Below are 22996 nucleotides of genomic sequence, written 5' to 3'. Positions count from 1 at the left end.
AATTTTTCACGGACGAATAAGCTTCCAAATTCTTATTCTCCTTCAAAACAGACAGACCCCCTAACTACTCGAAGGAAGTGTTGATGACCTTTTTAGAAGATGATAAAAATGATGACCACAATGCACACCATTGCTGACACATATTTTGATGTTCTGAAATTTTAGTATTTTTGTTCTTTGTCTAAAAGCGTAAATGTGTGTCTTTGTGTGTGAATGGGAAAGGATAAAGATATATATGACCTCGGGTTGGACGATTGCATAATTATGCAAAAACCCCTGGTATTTTTCTCCTTTTGACGTCATCGTATACGAGTGTTTTTGATGTTTGCAGTGGAACGTATCCCGCCCGTAGATACCCTTAAAATTTCGTCACTTGACTGTTTGTTGTCGACTTTCAATAATACATCCACAGCGCTGCGGAGTTCAGACTACAGCTAACAGCCGACGTATTAACAGACGCAACCACGGAGCTATTCATCGAAAAATGTTCCGGGAGCAATTTTTGAGGGCAGGGGTTATTTTAATTTTGCTTGGGCCGGGGCTTATTTTTACCTGGCAGGGAGCAGATTTTAGTTTTTTGTTGGGCAGGGCAGAATTCAGTTGATTGGCCTGGGGACCGGGATTGAGGAAAAATGAGGAGAGTGGAAGTTACTTGTAAAACGAGAACAGGGTAAGTTGAGCCTATTGATAACATTACGGTGTTTCCGGGAAGGGGTACACAAGGCAAGTACTTATGCCTTACTTATGTCTGCTGCCAGTGCTGGTAAAAATGAAGTTTGAGTGCAGGAGGGTAAGTCGAAAAATTTTCAGTTGGAGGGCAAATTATGAAAAGCTAATTAATTACCTTGTCCTGCACAATATAAGTTTATCTTTAGGACCCCTCGAAAAGTGCACTGTTCATTGGCTGCACCTGATTTAATGCTACTGACAGACCATTGGCATTGGATCTTGTTATGTAGGTCATTTCCCCCACACTCATCATGACCTGAGTTCAATTAGTCTAGAACATTCCCAAGGTCACTGCCCTTGATGACCTCACAACCTTGAATTCAATTAGTCATGTTTGGAATGTTCTGGAAAGTTGATTAGTTGTGTAAGGGAGATAATTTTAGAACTGTAATTAGCATGTCAATAAAAGTTCTAGATTGTTCTTATATGCCTTTATAAAAGGGACGTGCACAGCTTCCAGTCAGACTTTTGGGATCGTGTCTCTTGTGTGTTACTAAACTCCAGCAGTAGTCATTCTCAAGACTTTTCAAGACCTTCACTGCCAACGCTGGATTTATACTGTGAACTTTGTGCAGTTTCAAGCCTGCAAGCCAAAGGACTGTTCATTCATCCGACTGACTGTTACAACTCTGAGACTGGAGCTCTGCCGTCCCAGCTGAGATAAGTAGTCTGTACACTTTTAAAGCTTGTACTCTATCCCTGACTTAGCAATTAGTTTTATTTTTGTAATAAATTTTGTTTAAACGTTAACTGCTGAGTTCACCCTTTTGTTCGTTTTCTCTGCACGTAACAAAATTGGGGGCTCGTCCGGGAGACGAATATTTTGAGCCGTTTGACAACATTTTGCCTACCTTTTCAAAAACTACTATATACTGTGAACTCAGCGAAATTCAATCATGGCGGAATTCAAGCCAGACGAATTATGGATGACCTTGATCAGGACACATTTAATTCCCTCAGAAAAGACAACCTCATAGCACTGGCAAATTTCCTTAAAGTAGATGTCAAAAGATCTATGCGCAAGCGAGAAATCAGTTCAAGATTGCAAAACATTTAGTTAATTCTGGCCATTTTGAAGAGTCTGCCTTAAAAGATTATGAGCCTGAGTCTTCCTTCGAACTCAAAAAATTAGAATTAGAAATACAGGCAGATTTGGAGCTTAAGAAATTGGAATTAGAAAAGGAAAAATTACAAATGAAAGACAAAGAATTACAAATGGAAGAAAGACAGAGAGAAAAGGAGAGAGAATTGGAAGAACATCGACTACAGTTAGAAATGAGACGTTTAGAGCTTGGACAGTCAGGAAAATTCTTCCCTTCAGACAAGTTTGACATCACTAAGCATTTCAGGTTAGTTCCCCCTTTCCAAGAAAAGGATGTTGATAAATATTTCCTCCATTTTGAGAAAATTGCTCAGAGTCTGAATTGGCCTAAGGAGTCCTGGTCTATGCTTTTGCAGAGTGCTTTGGTGGGTAAAGCCAGAGAAATTTACATTCAGTTGTCAGTAGAGCAGGCTTCAGATTATGATTCTGTGAAGGAATTAATTCTCAAGGGCTATGAGTTGGTGCCTGAAGCTTACCGTCAGAAATTTAGGGATTGTGAGAAGGTGAAGGATCAAACTTATGTTGAATTTGCTCGAACAAAAGAACAACTGTTTGATCGTTGGTGTTCTTCGGAAAAGGTCAGTCAGAATTATGACAAATTACGACAGCTTGTTTTGATTGAGGAATTTAAAAGGTGCATCCGGAGTGACATCAAGACATTTATCAATGAACAAAAGGCAGATACATTGGAGGTTGCTGCACGTTTGGCCGATGATTATTCATTGACCCACAAATCTTCATTTCTCAGCAAACCATCCCAGTCCTTTTCCTACAGAAACAATGCAGGTAAATTTAACTCCTCCTTTTCATCCAAGAATTTTTCAAAGGACAGTAGAAAATCAAATGACAACAGTTCACAGAGTTCAAGTAACACTCCCACATCATCAGATCCCAAGTCTCAATCTCCTGAAAAACAGTTTGGTACACTTTCTTGTAATTATTGTAAGAAAGACGGCCATTTAATGTCAGAGTGTTTCAAATTGAGAAGAAAACGTGAAGGTCAAAGTGGTCAAAGTGGATCTAAGCCCACCGGCTTTATTTCTTCATCAACTCAATTAGAGTCTAATAATGTGTGCAACACATTTTCTGAGGTTAAATCCCTCTTATCCCCAATTAATGAGGTCAAGGTCAATTCTTCTCAAGATAGCATTATGGGTATTTTCGAACCATTTATTCACGATGGTTTTATATCACTTTCTAGTGATTTTTCTTCCGCTAACCCTGTCAAAATTTTAAGAGATACCGGGCGTCCCAGTCTCTTTTGTTGGCAGATACCCTGCCGTTTTCTGAAAAGTCATTTTCAGGTTCTAAAGTTCTTATTAAGGGGGTAGATTGCAATGACTACATTCCTGTTCCTCTCCATAATGTCTATTTGTCTTCGGACTTTGTTCTGGACCTGTGGCTGTAGGTATTAGGCCTTTTTTGCCTTTTGAAGGGATTCACCTTCTTCTTGGAAACGACCTTGCTGGGGACAAGGTCATTACTAATCCACTTGTGACTGATAATCCTAGTTTAGATCAGGATCCAGAGCCAATTGAACAAGAGATACCCGATTTATTTCCTTCATGTGCTATTACTCGAGCCATGTCAAAGAAAACTTCCGAGAATCAAAATACTCTCAAAAATAATGTCACAGATGTTGACTTAAATGACACCTTTCTCAGTCAGGTGTTTGACATGGATCATTCCGTTATCCCTCGTGGATTTGAAACTTCCAGTAAAACTTCTGCTGACCAAAGTCAGACATTTTCTAGATCAAATCTCATTGCAGAACAACACAAAGACCCAGATATTTTGTCTTTGTTTGACAGGGTAGATGATGAAGGTAAAACTTCAGATAGCTCTGTTTCCTATTATACAAAGTCTGGTATTCTCATGCGTAAATGGAGACCTCCAGATGTTTTGTTGATGACAATTGGGCTATAAAACATCAATTGTGGTTCCAAAGCCCTACCGTGCTGAAATATTGCGCCTGGCCCATGAAACGCCCTGGGCTGGTCACTTAGGAGTCAGGAAAACTTATCATAAAATTCTCAGTCACTTTTATTGGCCTAATCTCAGGCAGGATGTAGCACATTTCTGTAAAACTTGTCACACATGTCAAATGGTAGGAAAGCCAAATCAGACTATTCCAAAGGCCCCTTTACAGCCAATTCCTGCATTTCAAGAACCATTTAGTAGGATACTAATAGACTGTGTTGGGCCCCTACCAAAAACAAGATCAGGAAATGAGTACATGCTGACAATAATGTGTACATCAACTCGGTTCCCCGAAGCCATACCACTGAGAAATATAAAGACAAAGACTATAGGGAGAGCTTTAGTCAAATTTTTCACTTTATTCGGCCTCCCTAAATGTGTCCAGTCCGATCAAGGCTCCAACTTTATGTCTGGAATTTTTCAACAAGTAATGGATCAGCTAGGCATTAAACAGTATAGGTCATCCGCCTATCATCCAGAAAGTCAGGGTGCTCTTGAGCGATTTCATCAAACTTTGAAAAACATGATTAGGACCTACTGTTTTGACACAGAGAAGCAGTGGGATGAAGGAATTCATTTTCTGCTCTTTACTGTTAGAGAGTCAATTCAGGAGTCTCTTGGTTTTAGCCCATTTGAGCTTGTATTTGGACATACAGTCCGTGGCCCACTTAAGCTCGTTAAAGAGAAATTCCTATCAGACGATGATGATTGTCTGAATATTTTGCAATATGTGTCAGATTTTCGTACAAAACTCTCTAAAGCATGTGAATTAGCCAGAGAAAAACTTGAGTCATCTCAGCAGTCAATGAAAATCAAATATGATAAAAACACCTCAAAACGGAAGTTTGAACCAGGTCAAAAAGTTCTTGTTCTACTTCCAATTCCTGGCAAACCACTCCATGCTCGTTACTTTGGGCCAATCTAATCGATAAGAAATTGAGTGATTTAAATTACATCATAATAACACCTGACAGGCGAAAACAAAAGCAGCTATGTCACATAAATATGCTTAAGCCATATTTGGATAGGGATAATCCTACTATAACTCAGCCTGTCAGTACCGTCAGTTCTGGCCATTATGAATATAGTGATACTGAAACTGACTTGAGTGAAAATACTCTAAACTCAAAGCTGGGCTCGGTCAAGCTTCAGAACTCAGAAATCCTGGAGAAGCTGGAGTCTACAAAGTTGGCACACCTCCAGCCAGAACAACAACAACAGGTGAAAGAACTGCTCCATGAATATAAACACCTGTTTCAAGATGTTCCAACGAGGACAACCATCATCTACCACAACGAAGATGTCTGCGACAGTAATCCAGTGGAACAACATCCAGACGGACTGAATCCTGCGAAAGCGGAATATCTCCAGGAGGAAGCCAAGTATTTGCCGAACAATGACTTTATCGAACTCAGTAAAAATAACCGGACTTTGCCGTGCATACTTTATGCCAAATTCAGTGCCATTTCAAGTTTTCAACAACAAATTGCAAGAAGATAGTCATGGGACATCCTGTTTGCTACTTTTCACGCAAATTTAACAAATCCCAGAGAAACTACTCTACAATTGAAAAAGAGTGTTTATCTTTGATATTAGCTTTACAGCATTTTGAAGTTTATGTTACTTCTTCAAATCGGCCAATAGTGGTTTATATTGATCACAACCCTCTTGTTTTTCTGCAGAAATTTAAAGGCAAAAATCAGAGATTGCTAAGATGGAGTTTAATGTTACAGGAGTTTAATCTTGACATTAGACATATCAAAGGCAGAGACAATTAATTGCAGACTGTCTCTCTCGTATTTAGAGTTTATTGTTGTTCACTTTCAAGAAATTTTACTTAGAGTAAAACAAAATTTGAGTACTTAAATCCTTTTCAAGATTACATTTGTAAAAGAAAGATTTTTCTTTGAAAAATTTCTTTTTTTTGAAGAGGGGGTGTGTTATGTAGGTCATTTCCCCCACACTCATCATGACCTGAGTTCAATTAGTCTAGAACATTCCCAAGGTCACTGCCCTTGATGACCTCACAACCTTGAATTCAATTAGTCATGTTTGGAATGTTCTGGAAAGTTGATTAGTTGTGTAAGGGAGATAATTTTAGAACTGTAATTAGCATGTCAATAAAAGTTCTAGATTGTTCTTATATGCCTTTATAAAAGGGACGTGCACAGCTTCCAGTCAGACTTTTGGGATCGTGTCTCTTGTGTGTTACTAAACTCCAGCAGTAGTCATTCTCAAGACTTTTCAAGACCTTCACTGCCAACGCTGGATTTATACTGTGAACTTTGTGCAGTTTCAAGCCTGCAAGCCAAAGGACTGTTCATTCATCCGACTGACTGTTACAACTCTGAGACTGGAGCTCTGCCGTCCCAGCTGAGATAAGTAGTCTGTACACTTTTAAAGCTTGTACTCTATCCCTGACTTAGCAATTAGTTTTATTTTGTAATAAATTTTGTTTAAACGTTAACTGCTGAGTTCACCCTTTTGTTCGTTTTCTCTGCACGTAACAATCTGTACAGCCCTGACGCCTTGTTTGGTTATTTAGAATCGCTAAAGCATTAGCAACATGAAATTTTGTTTGACACGCCTTCCATGTCTAAATTTATTACATCACCTTTCGTGGCCTGTGCGCACTCGCTTGAAGTAGTCAGGTGTTTTAGCAACAAACACAGCAAGATCGTTACACGGATGACAAAAGTGCCAAATTTGCTACAGAGGTTCGCATATATGTGTAGATCAAAATTAGCTATTGCTACAAAAATTTGGGCCACCGTAAAGGCTCGATGACGTCATAAATTCAAAACGGCCGCCATTATATTCATTAAAATGTTAAAATACGATTAAGGCAGTTTTCAATGTTTTTGAATGCATCAAAACATCCCAAATTATAAATGAAATATTAAATTGACTCAAATCAATTATGATGACGTCATAAAGCCAAAAGGGCCAACAAAATTCAAAATGTCCGCCGTAATATTGCCTGATAATGTTAAAATATTGTTTATTAAGCTGTTTTCAGCATTTTATTGCCTAAACGGAAATTTACGCTCCAAATTACGAAGGAAACATATAATTGGTACAACATTTTTATTGTGATGACGTCATAAAACCAAAATGGCAACCGAAAATTACAAAATGGCCGATAATGAAGTTCATTATGCTTAGTACAATAGCCCATTTACGTTACAAAATGATCATGTTGACGTCATAAAACCAAAATGGCAGACGAAAATTGCAAAATAGCCGATTATGAAGTTCACTTTGCTTTAGCCCATTTATATGGAACGCCGTTGCTGCCTTCTGAGATTTATTTGCTGTATTTGATGAGATGACATCAATATATGATTTAGTAATGCCTTTGTATGATTAGGTCGTGTCAATATATAATTAGGTGACGCCTTTATATTATGAGGTGGTGTCAATATATCATAAAGTGCCTTTAATATATAATTGGGTGACATCAATATATGATTTAGTAATGCCTTTATATGATTAGGTCGTGTCAATATATAATTAGGTGACGCCTTTATATTATGAGGTGGTGTCAATATATCATAAAGTGCCTTTAATATATAATTGGGTGACATCAATACCTTTATATGATTAGGTCGTGTCAATATGGCACAAGACCAAAAATTAATTTCCCATAGGCCACCACAGTAGCGTTGAGCTTGATTTTCCTATTTTAAAACATTCAGCGGCACGAATCCTCTTAACAGGTGTTAGGTCAATGTCAGCTTGACTACTGATTAATTTTTCGTGTGGGCAAGTCCACGGAAATTTTGAGATAGCGATGAAAATAGCGCCCTCTGTGGTGTTTCACAACAATCTGCATTTTGATTCAGGCAGAAAAATATCTTTACAAAAATTCTTGACGTTAAAGTTCTAACTAAACAAGCATCCATGCAGATATCAAAACTTCAAGGTCTGCACTGTAACGAACCCGGAAGTGAATGAGTGGGCTTGTGCCATATATCATAAGGTATCCTTAATATATAATATGGTGATATCAATATATGATTTAGGAATGCCTTTATATGATTAGGTCGTGTCAATATGTGATTAGGTGACGCCTTTATATTATGAGGTGGTGTCAATATATCATAAGGTACCGTTAATATATAATTTTGTGACATCAATATATGATTTAGGAATGCCTTTATATGATAAGGTCGTGTCAATATATGATTAGATGACGCCTTTATATTATGAGGTGGTGTAAATATATCATAAGGTACCGTTAATATATACTTAGGTGACATCAATATATGAATACACAATGCCCTATACTACGATTCAATAACAGTATATGATTAAGTAATGCTTATATATTGTTAGATCACAGCAATATATGAATTGAAAAGGCCAATATATTATAGAGGGCGCTGCGTTCGGACACTTTCTTTGAGGGCGCAAACTTTCATTCGCTTTGCCCGACGCATGAGTTCTTGCGGGGTACATCACTCAAATCTCAAGGATGGAACGGATTCTACGTGAGTTGGGACTCGGAAATCTCTTGCAGAAATTCGTAGACGAACGAGTCGATCCTAAAGTAGTGATCTCATTATCAGATGGGCAGTTAAAGCGTCTTGACGTGAGCACGATTGGTGATCGTTCAAGACTCCGGACTTTCTTTCACACTTAAAGTGTGAAAGAAAGTTGTACGCACCGGACGAGAGTGCGGCGGAAGAGGCAAATGTATTAGTGATCCCATCGCTACCAGCAGTGCAGGCCTACGGTCAAATTTGAGACGAGATATATCTCGCGAAATGACACTTCTTTTCACTCCAAGTCGTATTTCCGCAGTAAACAATGTCAGACGAGGGCGAACACGGAGAGACATCAAACAGAAAGTTCAATCGTGGACTGCAACATTCTTGTGTTTAGCTGATCGAAATACAGTAAGAGCAGCATCCATGCCTGGAAAGGTGATTCTAAACAATGCGGGCCTTGAAATTAAAAAAATCAGATTTATGCAGACGATGATGAAGAGACGGTACTAGAGAAAATGACTTCTGTGGATGAGGGATTTCCTCAGCTTAAAAGTTGTGGGGGTTTTGAAATGATGTCTTGCCAGGTCGGCACGGAGAAAACTAAAGATTGTGGATTGTTCGTGGTCTGTGAGTGCGTTACGGAAAAATTTGTGGCCAGGCTAAAATATACATCCGCCCTATAGAGAAAAATTTAACTACAACACCAATTGAATCGGCAGTCGATGTTACAGAGGCCAAGGAAAAGTGTATGGGATGTAAAAAAGAGTTCAAGATCCGCGAATTGAGATCACATCTATGGGATTGCACGGCTATATTTGACACAAGCAGTGATGACGCGTATGAGCCAGTAACATCGCGCCCAGTTCAAGCAACAGATACTAGTTCAGGGCCCAGTTTTGAGCCTGTGACCCTGTCAAACGATAGAAGTGAAGCTATTGATCTCACTGACGGAGACGGTCAACACCACCTTCCCGAACGTCAGGTTAGTCCAACTCTGATCACGAGATAAGTCAAGCTGGCCATGCATGGACTATGTCGGTCTTACCCAGGGCTCCCGTTACCTGATCACCAATTAGCCAAATGCTTCGGAAAATTTAAAAATTGCTACAAAAATTCCAGTTGGCTAACATTGTGGCAATTGAGTTTTTAGACTGCTTCCTCAGCACAACAGAAAACTACAGCAGGCACAAATTGAGTGTTCAAAATAATCGGTGGCAATGATAGCAATTGCCACAAAATTGTATCAATTTGCCACCAAACATTCTATCGTGTGGTAATTTTTGCTGCTAATTTGCACCAGATCTTTGAAGTTGCGTTAAAAACAAACCACAACATTACGCAGTATATTGCAAACTAATGATAAAAGTTGTAAGATGTTGAAACAGTTTACCCTCCTTCCTACAAAGTTGCAATGCATTGAAACAGTTTACTCTCCTTTCTTCAAATTTAGAAATTCCCTGGTGAGTAAAACAAACATTCTTGCTGTTCGATACACAAATACACTGAGGCTTGGGTTTGCCTCTGAGTCCAGTTCGTCCTTTAGTCTGTCAAGTTTTACCTACTTTGCTTGAATCAAAATTTTTTCTGCAACTACGCAGTTTGATAGTAAAATCCATAATTTCAAAGAAAATTTTCACAAACAGAGTCATAATATAAAGGAAAAAGGAGAACTTAGGCAGGGAAAGACACTAAGGGTTGTCCGATTGCCCGGGGCAAGTGAAAGTCGCGTTCGGGCAAGTGAACCTCCGATGCCACTTGCCCGACGGGACAAGTGAAAAAAATAATTACCTAGAATAGTAGAAATCTAATTCACGAGAGCGATTTTCTGGTGAGGGAACATGGACTTAAACAACAAAAATAATCATATTATGTCATTGTGAACATTTCCATAAGATTTTTCATAAAATTGCATGAAGAGTTGACGAAAAGAATCATATATATAATAATCGCTGTCAATAAAATCCAGTTCAAACAATACACCGGTACCCGTAAATTACCGTACGCTGATTTTGCATATGAAAAAGCTGTTCAGCTGGTGGGACGTACGTTCACCAAAGTTCATTGCATTGACTGTGAAGTTACGGTGTCTCACAATATGTCGATACGGTAAAAAAAGAAACACACAGCGGTTTTTGTGCTTTGTATGAACTTTTATAATAATGTAAAAATAAAGTCCAGTGGTTAAAAATCACCACATAAAATTGGACTTTTACTAAAACGTACTCTTCAATGTTAACTTGTTGAGGGACAGTGAATGGCAAGACCGCATGCAATGAAGTCATGAGCAATATTTGGTGTCAACGGGTCAAGTCTTTGAATTTTCAACAAACACTGACTTAATTTTCAGGTCAATAAGCCAAAAGTTACTTGTCCGTGGCGACCAACCTCTCTGTTTGTGAATTTTCCCATTCTAAAATGACTGTCAAGAAGCAATTGGAGCGAGTTTGACATCGAGAAATTCAGCTTTTACACACATTGAAAAACACCGACGCCTTAGGTTGTTGGTTTTAATTCTATTTAGTCTGCGCATGAGCAATAATAAGACCACCTAGGTTATTAGAAAAACATAGGATACTGGTATAGTGCAATGGCAATTCAAACTTTATAGGGCTGGTGTATGATATAAGCACAGTAAAAACATGACAAAGAAGTACATTATTTTTCAGAAGCTTCAAAACATTCCTTTATAGCTACAGATTTTTTCTTTCTGTATAGATAAGTTAAAACTTTTAAAAGCAAAAAGACCTTGAAGGTACAATTGAAATGGCTGTTATTATTTGTACATTAAGCCCCAAGAAAGTAAACATACAAACATATGAACTGTTAGAATTTTTTCTATGAATATGAAAGCCCCACTAGCTGTAAATCTTGAAATTTGTTGACCTAAAAAGGCTTCCTATTTTCTCTGGTTTTCTTTAAATTCTACCCATTTACAGGATAAGCTTATAGTCTTTTACAGCTTTACAAAACATTCTTTAGTGAAAAATTGGACATGTAAATTTACATTTTAACCGTTATTATGATTTTCCCACCATACTAAAAAGAAAACAAAGCATGTCCCAGTTGAAAACATTCAACACTATGCATTACATTGGACTACTCTGTTGTTTCCGTGAATATTCAAATGCATATATGCACGGTGTACACTGGTTTTGCTATATTTGCATGGGGTGCCATTTTACATTTGGGCCCATATTTATTATTTTTCTTGTTCAAAATTGCACATGCAGTCTCACTGGGCAGTTAACAATACTTGTATTCCAACCCCTCAAAGAGCAAATTCCAAAAACTTGTTTTAGTTCAGAAGTAAAATCACATAAAGAATGCTAAAAGATACAGGATGGGGCTTTAGTAATAATGGAATATAAATGAGCCATCCAGCACGCTTAGAAGTGTGAAGAGAACCCCATGAGAATGTCTGACATTTTCTCATGATAACATAATTTTCAAAATAAAGTGAGTGAAATAAAAAACCAATGTTTTAGCTTTTTTCAAACACGTAATTTATACTGGGCAAGTGGTTTTCCAATTCGGGCAAGTGAACTGAACCCCCCACTTGCCCGAAGGGCAAGTGGACAAAAAAATAAGTGTCTTTCCCTGCTATTAGGTGTCTGAAAGGTCAAGTGTAGGTCACATCATCTCATCATTTGATGTAATGTATGAAGACCTCTAAGTTCATCCATATGTTATTGTATTCACATGGATAGTTGCCTTCATATTTCATAATGGGAACTTTTAAATTGTGAAAGGTCTATCCAATATAAGCCATGTGCAGTTATAGTAGCAGTACTAATGAAATGTAAAAATGTCAATTTCAAATACAATTTTATTTTTATAGAACTGCATGCTGGATACCTATCAGGGTATCTTGGAAATTATTTGGGTCAAAGAGTGATTGCGAGACAATATTTTACTTTCACAAAGAACGACAAATACAGCTGTTTCTTGAACATTATGCACATTACTTCAGTTACTTCAAGATAAAATCGTTGAATCATCATCGTACAGTATCCCAGGCGACTTATCTTTCGAAGTATGAATGGTGATATTTGAGTTTATGAAAAATACAACGCATCAGTCAAATTAAAGAGTAACATTTTAAGGATATGCCTATCCTTCTCTTAACTAAACTTCGAATATCTTGTTGAAATAAAAAAATTAAAATCTGCCACAACCAATAAACATCTGGTACAAACATCTCACTTATGTTCAGCTGGTGTTACACATGCGACTTCAACTATTTACGCTTGACCAGTGACGTATTTGAACAGTGTGAGGGCAGTTGCCATGGCCACAAATATCCCAACCGACAATGGAGTGTCGCTGCCACCACAAGCTGTGGAGAACAAAATACACAAAATACGAGATAAGGCAGTTTGTATCTTGAAAAATGAAAGATTGCAACTTTTGCTAAACCTTTTAGTAAAGAAACTGTAAAACTATTCGCTTTCGAAATCAAGAAAGAAATTCACTGGTCATAGGACAAAATTTAATACTGGGGAAAAGTGTTATTTACTAACATTGAAATTCAAAATGGCCGCCATCCCCGTGTTAGCTTTATGGGGAAATATAAAATTCCTGATTTTAACAAACTAATCCGGCGAAAACTGTATTTACTCAATAAGCTTCAAAGGATCCCCAACAAGTGGCAGGCAACAATAATAATGTAAAAGTTTGACAGTCTGAATTGTCTGTCCCCGAGACGCATTCTACCTTAAGTAGAATGATGTAAACAAAGAAAACAATGAAAATGAGGGGAATATACAATCAAAAGTTGCAGCTAATAGAACAATAAATTTGCCAATATCGTTATCTCCTAGGTCATCTCTCTCTCAACTTAACGGGAAACCTAGAAATTTAAAATCTTTTCATGAAAGAAAGTATCTTGATAGAAGCATTGTGCCTGAAACTGTTCGATCGAAATTTCCGATATCAAGAAATTTCTCATTGTATCAATTAGACCATTGCAAGAGAGTCTCTTCTGCACACATAGATAGACACAGACACTGACAGACAGGCAGACAGACAGACAGACAGACAGACAGACAGACCAATGAGGGCGCACACAATAATTACACACACATTTGAACAATGATTATAACTCAGCTACAACTTACCTTGCTTATTCGGATCTTCAGTGGCATCGCCTGAAAAAATAGTAAATAGTGGAAACTGATGACAGAGGTTGTTGAGTAGAGAAAATTTCGATATAGAACAGCAAATATGTATGTATGTATGTATGTATGTATGTATGTATGTATGTATGTATGTATGTATGTATGTATGTATGTATGTATGTATGTATGTATGCATGCATGCATGCATGCATGCATGCATGCATGTATGTATGTATGTATGTATGTATGTATGTATGTATGTATGTATGTATGTATGTATGTGTTGTTCTTTGCTTGATATGCATTTCAGATCAGTATCAGTCTGAGAAACCAAGCACAGTCTGCCCTATGGACTTTACAACTGTGCATTTACCTAGAATTGGAACATGTCTAAACCTTTACCAAACGTAGAACGAAAATTTGACGATCATATGTAAACATTATCACCGGAATAGCTGGCAGAGTCTCTCTCATCACTTTCTTGTTAAAGATTTTTTTCATTCTATCCAAGCAAGACTTAAAAATATTTACACGTTCAAAACGTGCCGAGAAGACGACAAGTGATTGTGATCTTTCTTTTGCGTTTGATGGTGGACGACATTATACAAAACACGGCTTTGGTTGATCTTGCAAAACAAGTACTTACAATTTTTCATTTCCGTGATATCAATACAGGTGGGTATATCCTCCGGTGTTATACAGATAACTGTGTACAGATGGCAGTTGTCCAAGTCAGGTTTCACTGAGGCGGTGAAGTTGGTGAGGGTCAGCCCGTCAGCCCCTGTTGGCACGGTGAATGGATAGGAGGAGGGTCCAAGGGGTGTCGTGAACGGCGAGATGAGTACGTTCTGGCCGAATGAAGAATCATTTGTGAATACACAATTTGTGCGAGTGAGTTCCTCCGCGTTGCCTTGGTCGGTAATGACGACAGAGTAATATCATAGACAGAGTGGCAACAGCTATTGTTTAAGGCGTGAAGCGGTTACGTAAGCAATCCGTGTTTGCCTCGCCTCACGAAGCTCTTGGCTCTCTTTTTCGAAGAGTGCCGACCATGCACCCTTCGGTAATTTTCGGATTTTCACCAATTGTTAAGCGAAAGAATGTTCGGCAAAGTTTGTGTTGTTGTTGTCGTGTGGTGCTGATCGGAATTGACGTGCTGGCGAAAACGGGAGTGTTTTGAGCTTCAGGAAAGTGGATTTTACCGTTTTAAAAATTCCTCTCATATTTTTATGAATATATAATGAGTGGGTTTGAACCAAATTTGAAAGTCTTTTATCGATACTGTCTGGTTTTACTCAATGGTTTACGGTCAGTCATACCGTCTTTTACACGTGCGCCAAGAAAGGACATGTTTATGAAACTGCTGGCGTGTTATGTTTTGATTGGCGTGAGGCAGTGTTTCTGGCCTGAGAGCTCACAAAGTAACTATGGTTGCTACGCGACTGGCAGTACGATGCCATCTCGTCGTATGTTTCGCATAATCTCGTGTAATTATCAACCACAAACCAAGCCTCCAAAAAGTTTAACACCTTTTAAGCTCATTTTAATATGAAAAGCCAATAGTCTACCGAGACGACCATGGAACAAAAGGCATGCAAGTGTTGCCACTCTGTCTATGACACTCTGTGGTAATGACGACAAAGGAGAATGTAAATGTGGTGTAATAATGAGCGCTGAATGTCAAAGAATCAAGACTCATGATGACGAACGAGTCTTCTTTAATCGTCAATTCTGCATCTGAAAATAAAAAAAAACAAACTCGAAAACAAAAAAATATATATACAGATAAAAAAACCCTCAAAAACCAGACCAAAATCAGTCTGGCGTTGCAGATTTTGGTCCATGGGACCCGTGTACAGGCACATTCCCCGAAGGATTAGTAGAAATCAGTATGTTAGAACGGCATTCACTGGTGATAGGGGCTACTCAGATATATCATGGATGTACAACCCCCCCCCCCCCCCCGTTCATCCTAATTCCTATGAACGGGTCCACAACCACCATTGCATGATAACAGTTCGGGTTGGGCCAAACCATGGTTGTGAAAGGGGTGAACGTCCAGTCGCATGCAATAGGTGGCGCCCTCAAGAGCTCCTGTGGTTTCTGTCAAGTGGCAACTCCCCGACAAACACCCCACAACGTTTTACATGTAATTGACCACGGTCAGGTGATTATTTGCTGTCACAGTTCAAGACCTACGCTGACATTCGATAAACGCGCCCCGAGGCAAACAGTCATTTGTCATGACTATGAGGCTCAGTCATTGAACAACGTAGCTGCTGTACAATAGCTCGAGGTTTTGCCTGGGTATTTGGGTCCGACGGCAAAAATCTGGTTTTGCCGTCCGACCCAAATACCCAGGCAAAACCTCTAGCCCTGCGTACAGGTCTGTGTGTTCCCGGCGTTATACGGCCTCCACCACAAACGCCGGGAACACACAGCACGGTACGCAGGGCTAGCAAAACCTCGAGCTGTTGTACAGCAGCTGTAACCATCCTCTCCCCCGACGATCACGAATAAGCTGGCGGCACTCCAAGACTTGAACCACATACAGTATTTAAAAGGTAGAATTCGCCTCGGGGGGAGACACTCGGAGTCTAATACTTTTCCAATAGCTTTACAATATCTTTCTGGTCTACTATTTATTGGGGTTCACCTTAGGGGCCGTCGATAATAAAAGCTGACGCACAAGAAACGTAATTCCTTCGTTTTACTTGAAACTCCCTCCCTCCCCCTCAAAACGAAAGTTCTTATGCGAAATCAATTTCGTATTATGATGCCGTGTCTGGCAAACCCACACGCACCTCTCCGATCCGCACGCCCATGAAAAAATACCGGAAGGGCACGTGTATTTCGCACGTAGGAAAATGTTTCACATATACATGTTTCACATTGAAAAACCATACAAGTTTTTATTTCACTTTCATGTCTTTTAGTTCTTTTCTGTCTCCGTATTTTGTGGTTATTCTGTTCTCGATGAATGCGAAGGTAGTTTTGCGTTCTCGCTGCAAAGTCGCACTTCGAAAATAATAGAAAATCCTTATGCGATTTTGACGCACACAAAACGAAATAAGCTTTTACCCCTCCCCCCTAAACGAAAGAATTGTGAAAAACGAAAATTTAATTTTTCCTCACACGTACGTACGTACATGTCACCTGGGATGGCGGCAATTTTGAATTTCAAGTGTTGGTAGATATTGGTTAATTTTTTTCTATTCCACGGTGCAATTATGTGCGTTTTGGCGAACGATGCTTGAATTACCAACAACGCTACTACTCTTTCGCCAAGATATCGAGTATTGTGGTGAGGGCACTGTTCAAATGGCAGAATTTCACATATTGTCCTGTACCAACCATTGTTCAGCGAAATTTAAAGTAGACTGCACCTCGGGGACAGATATTCGGACTCTCAAACTTTAACAGTGCAATTTTAAACCACTATATGTGGGGGCAAATTTTGAAGATCATGCTGTCAAATTACTTTTTACAGGCTCATTTTTCTGAAAATCGAAAATTTACCATGATACCGTGTGACTCAAAAACGGTGGTCATTTTGAATTTCAAGTGTCGGGAAATATTCAGGGTATTTGTTTTTCTGGTACCGTATTTTAAAGGGTGACCACTGACTTCTATTCTTGATTTTGAGAGGCACTATTTAACGGTTTTAAGGTTCTCTTACGGAAAGTTTGAGCGAAAGTTTAAGTCTTTCAATTTATAGGCGCGAACTACCTTAGAGACAGTCGGAGACAATATCACCCTCAAAACCCCAAGCGTCATTTGGATTTCAATGACTGTACACCTAAAAATTAAGTTTTTGCAACCTAGTGGACCAAAGGACATTTAGCACAAAAAATGCATTTGGTACTTAAGGGAGTATGCACTTCGAAAGTGAAAGACTTAAACTTTTGCTCAAACTTTCCTTCATGAAACTTTCAGCCATTCTCTTACAAAGTCGAGAATAAAATCGGGGGTCACCGTGCAAATTTAGTACCAGAAAAACAAATAACCCAAGAGTTACCGAAATTTAAAATTCAAAATGGCCGCCATCCCTGTGTTAACTATGCAGAAAAAATAAAATTTTTGATTTTCGAAAAACTATGCCGGTGAAAAGTTTTCTTACACCAAGAGCTTTAAAGTGAACCCCCACAAGTGGTAGATCTGAAAAGAATTGTAAAAGTTATAAGACCCCGAATATCTGTCCCCGAGGCATATTCTACCTTAAGTAGGTCTAATTTCATGTACAATTGACTGGATAGCATGCCATTCTCCGCCTTTTCAGTCGAAAGGGACTCAGATTTACACAAAAAGTGAAATCGTTCAATAGGGTCGTCTATAGCTAAAAAGCTGGTGACATTTTGTTTAATTCTTGCTTGGCACCCCTACCCGAACGTCTCCCCTCGCAACAGGGAAAACATTTTTTCCCTCCAAAATAGTGACATGCATGCCAACGCGCGCTCGCTGCTAGTACGGGCGTAGCCTGCGGGCCGCGGTGGCCGGTTTCAAATACTAAATCCGGGAGTTTTTAGACTGAACACGATTGGAACTAATTTAGGATAATTGGATGGTGAAGTAGGGTCGTTTTAACCTGTATTATGTAAGCTCGTCTGCATTTCTTTTTACGTCAGACACTTGTTTTTATGAGTAATTTGTAATATTGCAACATTCAGCTATACGGCACCTAACACTTTTGAGAAATTTGAAAAATATGAAGATCCAGTTATCCCAAATTAGTTCCAATCGTGTTACTGGAATGTGAACAATTATAAAACAAGATAAATGTCTTGTTTTTTTTATAACGATATAAAAGTAAATTCTGTTCTTGCAAATGTTGCGTTGCATAGACAACAGTTATGCGCACGTTTAAACACATATTTTGAAATAAGCATTACCCTCCGGTATTCCGGGCATTCGAAGTTTTGGAACTGCATTGTGTCACTGAACGTAAATACACATTTCTACTTACTGACATTGGTCCAGGCGATGGAGATCAAAGTTATTAACGCGAAAATCCTGTCAGATGTCTTCATGCCGTCAGGAACAGGATTGAACACCACTCCAGTAAACCGATGAAAGATAACTTGTATTCCAAATATGGTATGCCAACGAAATGTCTGTCGGACCTGGCTATTAACGAGACAAGTTTCGTACAACCCCAAGTACACGTTCAACTCAGCGAATAAAACTTTTTTTTGTCCGAGAGACAGAATTTGGAGTGTGGGTTGACGGAGCGCGTTCGTGATTGAGAGTGTATGGGTTTAGTTGACTGGCAACCATGTGTTGTTCACACTAAATAACACTGCAGTACACTTATAGTTTCTGACATCATCGAACGCCCTCACAATATTTTGGAGTATAAGGTTGAACCATTTGATCCCTGGGGGTAACAATAGGACATGCGCATAACTAGCATTTTTTCCAGTTCATGTGAAGTAGCGCTTTCAAGTTTTTTTACCACAATATATCAATATTTTGTCGATTTGCATTTTGATCTTACAACAACCAGTTTCATTTTATTGTCTTCATGAGGGAAATATTCTGAATCATCTACAAATGGAAGCGCCATTATCTGAGCTCACCTTATAAGGTCTCCACGACCTATATACTGGAGTAGAACGATGAAATTCATACATCGGTAGAAAGGACTTCTTTTGTCTTGTCATTTGACTGTTATTGATCGCTAGAGGTCTAGATTTCAGCCAGCGATTCCAGCTCTGCAAAACTCAAGTCGGCCGTCGAACGCCACACATTTGGGAAATTTTAGTAGAAATGGTGAACCTACATAGCAGCGTCCAAAGCCATCCATCGACAGTGTTCGCGTCGTCTTTCCAAAACACACAATGTGTACCACCTTCCACGGTACATGCACAGTGACACAGACAGTGACAAGGTTATGGTACATCATATAACAAGTTCAAAGTCATCCTCTATCAAGGTAGGATGCGCCTCGGGGACAGATATTCGGACTCTCAAACTTTTACAATATTCCTTTGGCCTACCACTTGTGGGAGCTCATTTTGAAGCTCATGTAGTAAGTCGGTTTGAAAAGTTTGAAAATCGGGAATTTTTATTTTCTCCAGTGGAGATAACACAGGGATAGCGGCCATTTTGGATTTCAAATGTTGGTAAATATTGGGTTATTCGTTTCACTAGTATTATAACTTGCACAGAGAACCCCGAGTTTTTTCTTGATTTGAGAAGAGAATGGTTGAAATATTGTGTAAGGAAAGTTTGAACTAAAGTTCAAGTCTTTCATTTTCAAGGAGTAGAACCACGTATACATTCCTCTTTGAGAGTTCTCAGACAAAGTTTTGTCTCTTTAGAGGCGTATACTGCCTTAACTACTCTTGAAGCGAAGGTAACTATTGTTACAAGCACGGTCCCCCACGGACCGTGTTACAAGTGCATGGTTTAGCCGTCACGAAACTGCGGTTGTAAAGCATTTGTAAAACATTTGGTTGTTCATTTCATAACTAGAGCATGACGACACCAGCACTTTCCTCGGTACAACACTCAAGTCATAATGACCCTCGGAAATTGGAGATAGCGTCTTTTGATCAGTAGTAATGAAGCGTGTCTGGCGTGTTTTGCAATCATTTGAAAGCTATTGCTGTCCGAACTGTTGGTCCGGCTCTGGGCGGACTTAAACCTCCGGAACAAGAAAATATAGTGATTGAAAACCATCAATCCATCGACACAAATTGTATTGTATCAATTCATGAAATTTTTTACGCATGAAATCATCGAGAAAAATGATAAAACGAGAAGAGAAAACAGAATCAGTAAGCCGTTCGTCGGACTTTGCTTCGGACCCGCCAGTTTGAGTGATTACAAATTCGTGTTGTGCGCCATCAACGACGCGATTGGAGAAAGACAAACCTTGGTGGCATAGAGACAAACTTCGCAATTGAAACATCGAAATTTTGCATTCTTTGCAAAATGGTTTAGGGGTGGACCATTTGATATCCTGGGGGGTCTGGAAGATTTTCGAAAAAAAAATTCCCAGCAGATACAAGGGGGAAAAAAATTCTGCCTTAGATGACTTAATAAAAAAAAATCTGGCAAGCTAATGTGGAAGGAAAAAAATCTCTCACAGTATCAGCAAGAACCTTTTGGGATGTAACTTTTATCATTCAGTTTCATTTTTCGGCGCGCCCTTCGGGCGCCTATCTTTAATAATATGAGGTTATTATGAAAATAGTGCAAAGGATGCACTGGGACATCCGCGCAGCATATCACTAGTGCATCCTTTGGGGTATTTTTGATAATCTTATTATTATACATCTTAAATTCTTGACTGGGGCATCAAATTGTCAGAGTAGTGACCGTTTTAGTGCAATGTCAACACTTTTTCTTCCGATTTATGGGGCGAATGTAGGACGCTATCTCAGACATGATATCAAACGCCTTCAAAGTGAGCCAGCAAACAGCTTAAAAACTATGACGGGGTACTTAGATCATTATGAGGAGAACATAATTGCATACAAACATTGACAGCTGAATAAATTAATGAGATACAATTAAATGTGGATGCCGCACTCTGATTGGACTGATGGCTGTTACAATTTTTCACAACGTTCCAGTATAGCAGATGACCTTTCCCTGACATTGGACATGCTTGTGATTAAGTTATAGAGTTGTTCTTGTGCCAAGTTTAAAGGAAATTTGTCAAGGCATGTCTTAGTAATAGCTATTGACAAAAAATATATCGCAAGAAAATGGCGGTCTGGCAGCCATATTGGCTAGATGTGCTTTTGTCAGAGGAAGAATAAAATCACAGAAGTTGTCTCAAAATTAAAATTGTTGCTGTTTCCAATGAGAACATATTTGCCAAGTTTGCACAGGAAGTTACGTTGTTGTGGCTGACATTGTTGCAGTCTTCAATGAGAACACATTTGCCAACTTTGCACAGAAAATTGTCTCAAAAGCTGTTGCTGTCTCCAGTGAGGCCTCCCGCAAACTGTTACTGCAAATTTGCTGCAAGCTTTGCAGTAAATTTGCAGCAACTATTTGCCGCAAATATGCGGGTGGTTCATTTTTCAGATGCAAATTAGGTTTCTTGTGAACTTGCTGCAAATATGCAGCAAATTCCCTGCGGCAACGTTGCTGCAAACTCTTTGCAGCAAATTTGCGGCACAATCCTTGCAGCAAACTTGCGGCAAATTAATTTGAATGTTACTGAAAATATGCCGCAAACTCCATACAGCAAATTATTTTGCATGTTACAGCACATTTGCTGCAAATTACACATACAAAATTTCCTTCAAAAGTTGGTATAATTCCACAACAGTCAGCTCTGGAATAAACTTTTACCAATTTCAACTATAGTAAGAAAACTATATACATTATAATCGACAAGAGATACTGAAAACCAAAGAAGTAACACAATTAAGTGGAAGCAAAATTTCTTGTATTGTACCACAAGTTTCAAAATTTTATCTTCTCTAAAAATATAAGTTCAGTTCAGATATGTACACAGAAGTTGTAGAATCACTTGTGTAGACATGGCCAATGTCAGTGACATGGTTGAGAATGAAAATCTGACAAATCTTAAGGCAGACTGTGGACAGCACAAGATGTGTTTTATTCAACTAAGCTCTGAAATACCAGTTTCACGAGAAACAATGGTCATCGCAATAAAGTTATTATTAATAAAAAGACGACACAAAAAAAGGTTAAATTCAATTGTGGTACAATTATTTTATATGCCATGTTCATTTCATGCCAGTGTCATGATCCTGTCAAGATTTTCTTTTGACTTGAGAAGTTTCATGTAACATTTACATTACTGTCAAGGTTGCGATTTGGCTTTCTGTTCTGTGAATTTCTTGTCCCCTTTAGTGTAACAGCAATGGATTCTGAAAAATATAAATCGTTCAGGGAAGAGTGTAAGTCTTTACCGTTTGACCAAACATTGTAAATTTCATGAAAGAAATCGATAATTATTTGAAAATGAGACAAAATCAAGTTGAAAAATTGAAGCAGAAAATGCATAAATATTCATGATCGAAATTAAATTAATAATGATTAAAATGTCCGACAGCGGACAACTCGCCGTATGTTGTTTACATACACGACGGTGACAATCTGCAAAAATCTCAGCACTTACTGTAAGTAACTGTTGTGAAACAAAAGTGAATTCAGTATGAATCCAGTACTCAACGAAAATTTATCTTTAGGTAAACATTGCAATACAACGATTACAGAACATAATAGCGATGTACAGACGAACGGTACATTGACTTTCGTTGTGAACGGCTCGCAGACGATTCCCGGTTGCAGGTCTCTCCTTGCTGTGCGTAAATATCGTACTCAGAAAATATAGTCAGCATCTTTACTGCCGCTCGCGTTCACAAATTTAGAACTCTGCCTGTCCCTGGTACTGTATACGTTTTTGCAACTATGTGATATCATCTGGCTGGCGATTCCATAGAAAGATCACGAAATTGTCCACTAGAAAACTCCCTGATCACAAGTATACGCAGCCGACACTGGCCGATGGTACGTAAATCTAATTTCGCGCCGATCAAGCCTCATGCCGATAACAGAAGTGAGATCTATAAATCATTACACGATTG

The 22996-nt window shown here is 38.8% G+C and overlaps 1 long non-coding RNA gene across 1 annotated transcript; it reads right to left on the bottom strand.

Annotated features, from left to right (window-relative positions):
- Positions 1 to 10656: 10656 nt before the first annotated feature.
- On the bottom strand, positions 10657 to 18651 carry LOC139134666 (uncharacterized). The gene is made up of 4 exons (XR_011552827.1): positions 18385 to 18651; positions 14068 to 15158; positions 13422 to 13451; positions 10657 to 12640 (listed from the first exon to the last, which is right to left on the bottom strand). It is a non-coding gene; the product is annotated as an uncharacterized lncRNA (long non-coding RNA).
- Positions 18652 to 22996: the final 4345 nt, after the last annotated feature.

Source organism: Ptychodera flava, chromosome 6 (assembly GCF_041260155.1).
Source record: "Ptychodera flava strain L36383 chromosome 6, AS_Pfla_20210202, whole genome shotgun sequence".
NCBI classification, from domain to species: domain Eukaryota; kingdom Metazoa; phylum Hemichordata; class Enteropneusta; family Ptychoderidae; genus Ptychodera; species Ptychodera flava.
Note: the sequence above shows the minus strand (reverse complement) of the source record. Positions and strands in the feature narration are given on the sequence as shown.